This window comes from Corvus moneduloides, chromosome 1 (genome assembly GCF_009650955.1).
Source record: "Corvus moneduloides isolate bCorMon1 chromosome 1, bCorMon1.pri, whole genome shotgun sequence".
Lineage (NCBI taxonomy): Eukaryota > Metazoa > Chordata > Aves > Passeriformes > Corvidae > Corvus > Corvus moneduloides.
Genome location: NC_045476.1, coordinates 91,817,366 through 91,827,333, shown reverse-complemented (window position 1 = coordinate 91,827,333; position 9,968 = coordinate 91,817,366). Strand labels below are relative to the sequence as shown.

Sequence of the window (9,968 nt, the reverse complement as noted above, 5' to 3'; positions counted from 1 at the left end):
TTTTAGAAATGTTTCTGACATCTTTTTCTTGTCAAAAAGATGTTTTGTAATTTTTCATTGTTAAAGTTTTACTTATGGATCAAATTCTTCACTAGCATAAGAAGTGTGTATGGCTTCATTGTCTTCAATGCAGTCACATCTCTTCAGGTTATCAGCTAATTTGGGAGCCCGAAGTTAGAAATCAAAAGCTTGGTGGGCACCTGACTGAAAAAACCTTGCTCTCAAATTCTGAACCTCTCTCACTCATTTATAGCAGGACAAGGATTAGCACCTAGGTGATAACAAATAATTCTTCTATTTAGGAATCTAAATAGCTTCAAAGTTTGGCTCCTTATTACGAGAGCTACAAAATAGATAAAATTCCTTTCAAAATAGATAAAACTATTTCTTCAAGGCTGTTCAGATAAGGAACTCTAACCTGTATGCTTTCCTTTTCAGACTGTGAATACCAGATTCGGAGATGAAGCTACTACAATCCTTTTGAAAAAGAATCAAATATTGCAACCTTAAATTCCTTAATAATCAACATACACACCCCTGAAAAGTTATGTTGATTTTTTTTTTTTTTTTTTAAATGAGGAAGCATCTAAGTAACCACGCTCACACAAAAATTTGGATTAAAATTAGTCAGCATTTGCCCAGAAGAAATTTTACCTGTCACGGACTTCCCTCCTTGCAACTTTCTATACAATATAACTCATGCTATGTTTTAATAATATATCAAAATACACCCCATGAATCACTCGAAATACTTCTCCATTTATTCCTAATGTCAATTACAACCAGAAGCAGATTTAGGACCTTTTAGAATTCCAGGTGTAAACAGGAAGAAGCCATTGTAAGGTCAAGATTTTCTAATCTTTCAGAATACAGCAAATTAATTATTTGCAAATCTTGGTTTATTATTTCATCTCCCAGCAAATTCAAAAGTAAACCTCCTTCTCAAGAAATGAATGCTTAGCATTTATACAGTGCTTCATGAATTGAAATAAAGCATGTGTAAGTATGTCTGTCCTCCTACAACCCTGTTCTCTTAGGATACTAAAAGATAGCAAGATTGGGCCACTGATGTGATTCAACAGAATGACCTAATCCAAGGCCAAAGACGAGCTATCCTTTTGTCTCTTCTGTGTTTCCTGAGCTATGTATGTACTGACTTCTCTGGGACAAGATGTGCTCCACACTCAGCACAATGGAACCTCACTTAGGGTAAGGAAATGAAATCACAAATGCTGATATTTGTGGAGCCACTTTGGTCTTACACCAGCACACCTAAACTCAGAGCTGTCCTCTCATCTACAGAGAGCCCTACCTCTGGTGCTGCAAGGATTTCACAAATGTACACCAAAACAAACTGCACATTTCCTGACAGTTCATAGTTGTAGCCATGCTGAGCAGACAGAAAGGTCCCTGAAGGAACACTTCTGTCTTGAGTGCAGCCCACAAGGGCAAGTACACTTTAATGAAACCTCAAAGCAGAAAATAAGCACTCACAAAGTCTTGAGAGGAGGGGAAATAAACTTTCTACAAGGGACCTGGTGCTCTGCAGGTGCTTTTGCAAATACAAAAAGTGAGGGGAACATGCATTCCTCAGTGGTGGCAGCTCTGGGTTAACTGTGATAAACAAGCAAAGAGGTAAACCCCAGCCTTACTTCCGCAGTCACCTTGGGGAAACGCCTGACTGTGCAACCCCCACTTCTGTAAGCAGCCCCTCTGCAGGAAAGGGACCACTCACACTGGTCACTAGAGCAGCTGGCTCTAATGGAGTGCTGGTGTGTGAGCACGTCTCTCTTCGTGGTCTCTGACATGTCTTACCGGCTGCCCAGCACATAGCCTGCAGCTTTAGCAAACTAAGACTCCAAACCAGCAACCAAAACCATAAAAGCTCAACCTGCTTTAAAACCTAAATTGAAGCAAAGCTCTTAAAATGGGTCCTACATTCAACCACCCAAGACACATAAAGAGAAGTTTAAGAAATAAGTGAATAAAGGAAAAGGAGGTTGCAGCCTGAAAAACACGTTAAACTCCTATAGCCCTTAAGATACCTGACAGGAGAATTTGCACATTAAAAACAGGTTAGGAATGGCATCATCATGTATGTGTCATCAGTCTTTTGGGGTTTAAGCTGGGAGTTGCCTCTGCCTGCAGAATGATAGTACAGCTGCATTTCTAATTGCACCAGACGGTCTCAACCTAACCGAACCAAGCCTCTTGTATCCAAGGAAGTCAAGGAATATGGGGCAACAACCAAAAGGAGAGGTGAATAAAGGCACCTTTGTAAAAGGATTTAACTTTTAGCTTCATTTTAAATGGAAGAGCTAATATATGTATAAACAGACTTGTAACTTCATGTTCAAATGTGCTAAATATGACTGAACATGCAACAGGAAGACTGTTAAACATGGAAAAAAGGTAATCTGTATTGTATAACCAATCTTCAAATACTTGAAGAAAACTGCTAGAATTCTACAAACTAGTTTTAATTAAAAGCATTCAATATCTCAGCAAGCAGCTGATAATTAGCTTTATTATTGTAATTTAATATGCTACACCTCACAATCTCTGTGAATGACTCTACTTTAGAACCATTTTAATTCTATTTTTAATTTCCGCCTCATCACACAGCTCAATGTAAATAATAACTACTAAGATGAGGGGTGGTCCTTTCTGAAAACTGAGAGTAGTATTGAGCACTTCAATGTCCTCCCATTTCTGTTCAAAAAACCAAACAAACACCTCCAGGTCTTTTAAAGGACTGCATTAAAACAGAAAAAAAGGTTAAAACTAAGTGGATCAATTTCTTTCCCTCTGCATTAATTCTGTATTCAGCATTTTCTACATAGTCTAGGGAGATGTTTAGTTTATTCAGTCATTTCTCTATTCCTGCCTAGTGTAAATGCTGGTTAACTACACGAATTGACAATACAATTATGAGCATACAGTGAAATTTCAATGGAGAGCTCCTGTCTGCAAAATGAAGGAAGCACTGTAATTCAACACACAAGATTAAGAAAAGAACTCTGCTAACAGTGCAGATGTGAAACATTTAAATGTCTGGCACATGTAAAATTAATTTCCATGTTAGGGAACAATTGTGAGGGTGTAAAAAAAGTTGTCTCAAAGATCCTACATAATTCTCAGTTCTTTGGGAATTCTTTTTCACATCACTGACAAATGATAAAAAGTGCATCCTGTATCATGTATGTATTTTCCATATGTGCCCTTCCTAGCATTTTCTGGGCTTGAACTATATTTATGTAACAATTCATTGCTAAAAGAGATAATAAAAGAATCCATTCTTTTATTGACTTTATGTGCAAATTACTGGACTTGATATCATTGCAAATATGAAAAAGGTTCTTCCTTCAAGTTTTTGAATTGCAACCAGAGTCATTATAAATAGTTTCCACAATATGAGAAAAATATGAGGGTAATTTTCCTAATTAAGGGCAAGTTTTAATAACTCATTAAACCCTGTCACCTTTATTCACTAAAAATCAAGCAGAAATGTGGACTAAATTCACCAGGACAAAGAAAATGCACACACTTCCATCTTATAAATAAACTGACTATAAAAGGTGAGGGGTATAAATTAAGGCACTCAATCTAAGAACACAGCATATTCTCAAGTGGCCAAATAGAGCTCTTGGATATTCTTTCAGAGCTCTCACTCAACGGGAGGCAAACAGCAGATGAATTGTACTTTTTGTATCTATCTAGCTATTTATCTGATTTAAAAAGCGTAGGGTGTCCTCACCACAGTGTATCTAAATATGCAACAGAGAAAACATAAAAGCATCTCTTTATGTTGAGAATTGTTATTGCCAAGTATACTCTACAATATATCAGTAGTCAATTTGTCCAAATTATAGAAGGTTTCAGTAACTCTCCTTCATGATCACAGAATTGCTTCCTAATGTCCCTTCAAACTGTTCAGGCTGTTACGGACTATTAAATGACATTACCAGCCCGAATAAACATATTAGAGATTGGTGTGATTTTTTTTCCCCTTAAATAAACCTAAAAATAACTCCTAAAATTAAAACAAATTAGCAAGTTCCTCCACACTATATATTACAGTTAACTCACTCTGCTTTTGCAAATATTTTGAGTCCAATCCACTATGGTCAATTCCAGGTTTATACTACGATTGCTCTGCTGTTCTCAGTGAGTTGAAGCAAGCAGAAAAATGAAGCAATTCAGTGGGGAATCTGATCTCTCTTACAGAGCAAGTTTCTCTTTCACCAAGAAAGCTAGGGCAAGTGGGATCAGAAGAAGAAATGTAAATCTTTCACATGAAATAAGCAAAATAAGCAAGATAAGTGGACAGTTCCCAACGCTTAAAAAACACGATGATTTCAGTGTGACTGCTCATCCAAGCCTGCAGTCTGACCGGCCTTTGGGAGCATTTATACAGGAAGCATGAGCATGCTCCCAAACCTGCATGGTCCTATCCCCAAGAATTTGCAATGGTACAAACAAAGCTAAGAACATGCATGTATCCTTTCAGAACTAGGACCTACTTTTGCAGCCACCACAGTGTTGGAAGTAACCTGCTTAGGGCAAACCCCCTGCAATCTCTTCTTGTACACCAGCTTAAAGCATGGAGGAAGCTGTGTTCTGAAGGAGAAGGGTGAGGCAGAAGTTGTTGAGGTTTTAATAAAGATGCATTCCACCATACCTTAAGGGGTACACATAATTCTGTTTAAATTTAGGCAGCAAATGAAACTCTTGTTGACTCCAAGTTGTAGTTAGGTTTATGTATAGATTACAGACATAGGGACAAGAAGCCACAGTTGACTTCGGAAGCAGTGAGTTTCCCAGCTGTAGTCAGTCCACTTTGCTGGATAGTCATTGGAGAGAGAAAACTCCTGCAGCTACTTTGGATGAGTGGAAGGTATTTAAAATATACTCCTGTTTAAAAAAAATGCCAAAAAGCTGACAAGACTGGGGCTGTCTGCCTTGCTTCAGATGGCATTCACATGCATCTGTGAACACTCTTCCACTCCAGTGTTGGGGGGGGGGGGAAATAATCTTTGGACTATAGAAAAAATACCAGTGAGGAACAGGTCTTTCCTCTTTTGACTCTTGCATTGAGTTGCACGCATTTTAAAAGGCTTCCCAAAGAATCATAGTCCCAGAAAAACTGATGAGAGTCCTTATCTTCCATTTCTCAACTGGCATAATGTATTCCCAGTATTCTTCCTCTCTGAGTAATTTTATACTTGCTAGAAAAGTGGTGTTTGTCACTTGGGAGGGAAATTCCAGGGGAGCCAGCAGTGCATCCTGCCTTACTCTCATAAGGATGACAATATTTTCCAAAGTTCCCATTATTGCTACACTAAATTTTACTATTTTACTATGATTTTTTTTTTTTTGGTCTAATTCTATTACTTTTAATAATAGTAGAAAGTAATGACTGGTCAAAATGTAATCAAGTACATATGTGAATCTTGACTAAAAAACAAAAATTACTATGGACCCAGCTCTTCTTGCACATAAAACAGGAGAAAAAAAAGTCCCAGAAGGCTTCAATGGAAGTTTTCCTGACAAAGAGCCACACAATTAGGCTGTGATCCATGACTTTTGATATCCTCTGGACTTTTTAAGAGTACATCGCCAAAAATGATCTGCCAGAACAGCATACGATTCATTATGCCCTTGTTTTCTGTTGCTGAAATACAGACTGGACCCATTTCCTTGTTTTCTGCAGAATTGTGGCGTTAGTGTAAGAAGTACCTAAGCTCAAATAAAATATGTCTGGAAATGTTTTTGGCTTCATTTTGGAGTTATCCAATTTTAATGATGAGAAAGAAGCTTTGCATTGTTTTAAAACTCTGTGGATTGGTTATCCAGTTACAGTTCTGCATTGCTATGCAGTGGAAGCGGCAAGCAGACCAGGTTTTTGGTATTAAGGTCCACAAGGGAAAGGAAAACTGCTGCAGTAATGCCGAGATGGAGACTATTGCATTTTTTAATGGCACACTGCATGCAACACAAATGAGAAAGGTGTTGTTCATGTTTATATAGGGAAACAAGCAACAAGATCATTTCTGGAGGGAGTACTGGCAGCTGGGAGCTGGGGTGGAAAGTCAGACGTATACGACAATCTTGTCTCTCTAGTGCAACTTATGAGTATGGGACCTACTAAAAATGAACCAAGTCACTTTGGTCACTTGTAGTTAAGCAGCCACCCTGAGAAATACTCAGCTGGGATAAAGGAGGCACATAGGATCAGTGCCTAAGCTTCTCCAGTTACTGGGAGCATGAAGGGCAAAGAGAAAAGAGTCCGCTGCCCTGTCTTCCCATCATTACATTGGCCCAGAGATATTAGTGATTCCTCTTCAAATACTAGAGTCCATCACTCCTCCCTGACTGAATTAGGACAGTCAGTACAATTTCACATTATGCTTCTGTGTTCCTGTCATTTCCCCTGGAAGCCATATCCAGTAGGTAGAGGACCCTTGCAAGGATCAGTGCATTAGGTTTGAAATCCTGGGTGCTGTAGATGTCCAGCACTGGACTTCCATTGACTTTAGTCTGGCCAATCTTCTCTCTCAGTGGATACCTGATTTCTCCTTGGCTTTTATCTTAAATTTACCTTATAATTAGGGATATAATTTCTATTTCTATTTTTTTTCATAAACTTGCAGTATATCATGTTCTGAGTTTTACCTATTTTATCCCCCCCCCCAAAAAAAAAAAAAAAAGGAAAAAAGCACATGGATAGTCACCAATATTAAGATTTGTGAGAAAATCTTGAAAATCTTTAAGGCTGAAAGCAAGTCTGGGACAATAGAAACATGAACTACATAAAGTGCAGAGCTCTGCAGTATTTTGGACACTTCCCCCCCACAGTTCTGCTACAGACAGCTATCATAAGGACATGTACTGTTTTAAGAGTTCTTGGTCTTGCACATGGTCTGCACTTGGTTTCTCATGTCCACAGGCTTCAGTTTCAAAGGCTTTGATAAAGGAGTAAGGCATACAGCCATCAAACTAAAACTTGGTAGAGTTTTGCTAAGTATTGAGGGGGTGGGAGTATAAGGCAGTCTAAGCAGTATGTCCAGTGCTTTTTATTCAGTTTTTTCACCAACACTTACGAATTAAAATCAAAGCAGAGCATGCCAGTATTAGAAAGAAATCTCTTCATGGGAGCAAAGAAACCTTTTAGAAAAGAGAAATAGTACCAACTACTGTATCTACTCTTATATTAACCCACAAACGGGGCATTTTCATGGTAACGTGGACAAATCCATTCTCACTTTTTGGACTTACATTTTCCCTCAGTAGAGAAGAGAACAAAGAATAAACAAAGTTACCTAAGTGTAAAAATTTTGTTTGGAAAATTCAGAAGCTAAAGGCATCCCATCCTTCATTTTTCTACTTCACTAAGGCTTTAAACACCTTAAACTATGCAATTCACTAGCAAGGTGAGAGAGCAGTGCAACAAGCCACTCAGAACATGCCCCTGTGTAGCTGATTCAGAGAAAGTATTTCCAAGTACTTGAAAGGAATTTTAGTACTTATTTCTAAATGCAGTGTACTAATATTCTTTTTCTTTACATTTCAACGATAATTTACAATGTTTAATAGCAGTCATACTCCCTGGTATTGCAGCATTCATGTGAGTTACAACTGATGTGAGCAGTCAGCTGAAACTATCAAAGTGTGTCTTTTAAAGGATTTGGACCTTACAATGCATTGCAGTTTTGAATTTTAAAACAAAATTATTAAAGTCTAGAAATGGGTTGTTAATGTGACTGCACAAAATACAATCAGGATTATATACCTGGTTTATTTAATTTAGGTAGGGTTTGGACATCTGGACAATAAATGTATATCGATGTAACCTTGGTAGCATCCAGATATTGGAAAGTAAAATAAGTAGTCAAGAAGCTCTAAATCCTAATCTTCACACAAAGTCCTTGAAAACACTTCTTGCACTTACATGTGTAAGACTCAGTGAAAGGAAAAAAGAAGGAAAAGAAAAAGAAAGAAAGAAAAAGTAAAAAGAAACAACATTCTATTCCTCTACAGCAATTTACATAGTTTAAACCAATGGCCATACCAGTCTAAAAATTCTTGCATCCCACCAAACATCACTTTTTGGAGATAATTTGTAATCATACACTACAATATTTTCTGACACAGTACTAATAACTTTTAACAATTTTGGAAGCAGAATGCTTTGCACAATATCTGGCAGCGTTACCATACCTTCTAAACCAAGGTAGAAAAGTAATCCAAGAAGTAATCAGGTTTCTTGAAGCACAAAATTAAAAGTTTCCTTAGAACTGACTGCTGCAGTGGGAACGCATTTCTTCACACACAGAGTTTCTAACTAAGCGCATCTTCTTTAGCAACGACAGCAGAGCGAAACCGTCCCTTCACAGAGAGGGTAACTTTGCGGAGCAGGGTGAAAAAAACTCTCCAGCTGTGACAGACCGTATGGCAAGGAGGAAAACTTCTGGTGCCACCGCTATTCGGAAGTCAGCAACTTCTCTAATGCCGTTCCCCTCAAGCGCACTGGGGCTGCTAATTTTACAATTTCCTAATAGTTTTTACGACCTCCGTACCTGCCTCCCCTCTGCAAACTACGGGCGCAAGCACTTGGAACGCGGGCTTTGAATGAACCGAAGTGCTGTAGCTGACTCGAGGAGAAGAGAGACCAATCCGCATCTGAATCAATGAACACCCCTTCTCGGCCAGCTCCTTATGGCTACTCATCTCTGAAATTTTAAGGAAGCACTCTAAAACGCCTGGATTACACCCGAGCTGTATGTTCGGCACAACGTTTTAAATTTTAAAAAATAAAATAAAATAAAAAAGCGTGTGGGACGGAGAGAAGGGGGAGAAAGGGATGGGATTGGATGGGATGGGATGACCGGGCTCCGCAGTCTCCCACTTAACGCGCCCGGCAACTTCTCCGCGGCAGCACCGGCTCCGCACGGCCCCTCCTCACCCGCGCACCTCAGCCGCCCGGGGCTGACCGCCCGCTCGCCCCGGGGGCTGGGGCTGGTGCCCGCCCGGGACCCCCCGCCCCGCGGTACCTGCTACGCCGGGGCCGGGGCGGGCGGCAGCTGTCGCGGCGCGGCTGGCGCCGCTCCATGTGCCGGAGCTGCCCCGCGGGCGGCGGCTCCGCGCCCGGTCCCTCCCCCGCCGCTGCCGCTCGCCCACCCGCCCTCCGCCCCGCGCGGCCGCCGCCCGCTCCGCACCCGCGCACGCTCCCGCCCCACCGGTGCCGGTGTCTGCGGCGGCGGCGGGCGAGCGGCGGCCCCCGGGGCGGAGGAGCATTTACCTGCCGAGGTACCTGTTAGCGGGGCGCCCCGCTGGCTGCGCGCAGCTGGAAGCGCCGGAGAGAGGCCAGGCTCCGCGCCGCCCCACGGGCGCTCCCGGGGCCGGGCTCATACGGCGCCGGGACTCGGGTGTCGCCGCACGGCAGGCAGCGACCAGGCACAGCGATACGGCCGGGAGTCACAGGCCGTCAGCTGCAGACATCCACCTGTAACGCTCCAGAGCTAAGGGGTCAGATCATCCTGCTTTACTTCAACCAAGTCTTTCGCATCCCGTGCAAAACGCGTCCCGCGCTTTTTATGCACTTGAATTTAAGCGCCGGACCAAAACTTAAGTTACTTACGTAGAATCGGTGGCAGAGACAGTCACTGAAATCCAGACCTTATGCTTCAGTCCGGAGGGCATGGCAAACCTGGTGGAAATTACTCATGCTGAAGAATTAAGCACATTTACACTCTGTGGAGGATCAGGATCTCATTTTTCTGCTGTGCTTCAGTTCCTCATCCTCGAGATGTGGATAACAAATACTTCCTATCTCACGCCCTATCTTTATCTTTGCTCTCATACGACAAAAGTTTAGGGATAGCTTTATGTATGTGTATAATCTCATGGACTTAAACTGAACTTAATTCAGAGAAAAAAAGTTAAACAAACTTGTAGGCATTGGAAAG

At 41.1% G+C, this 9,968-nt stretch overlaps 1 protein-coding gene across 11 annotated transcripts in view; it reads right to left on the bottom strand.

Moving 5' to 3' along the window:
- Positions 1 to 9,760, bottom strand: part of IKZF1 (IKAROS family zinc finger 1) — a 71,268-nt gene extending 61,508 nt beyond the window's left edge. For 3 of the 11 annotated variants that reach the window (XM_032118532.1, XM_032118575.1, XM_032118581.1), the window contains exon 1: positions 8,221 to 8,950. The gene's annotated coding sequence lies outside the window, so the exon portion shown is untranslated. Of the gene's footprint in view, positions 1 to 8,220; positions 8,953 to 9,053; positions 9,134 to 9,301; positions 9,590 to 9,640 lie in introns of those variants that run through there. The other 8 variants (XM_032118512.1, XM_032118504.1, XM_032118493.1 and 5 more) reach the window with 8 other exon arrangements.
- Between the last annotated feature and the right edge of the window lie 208 nt (positions 9,761 to 9,968).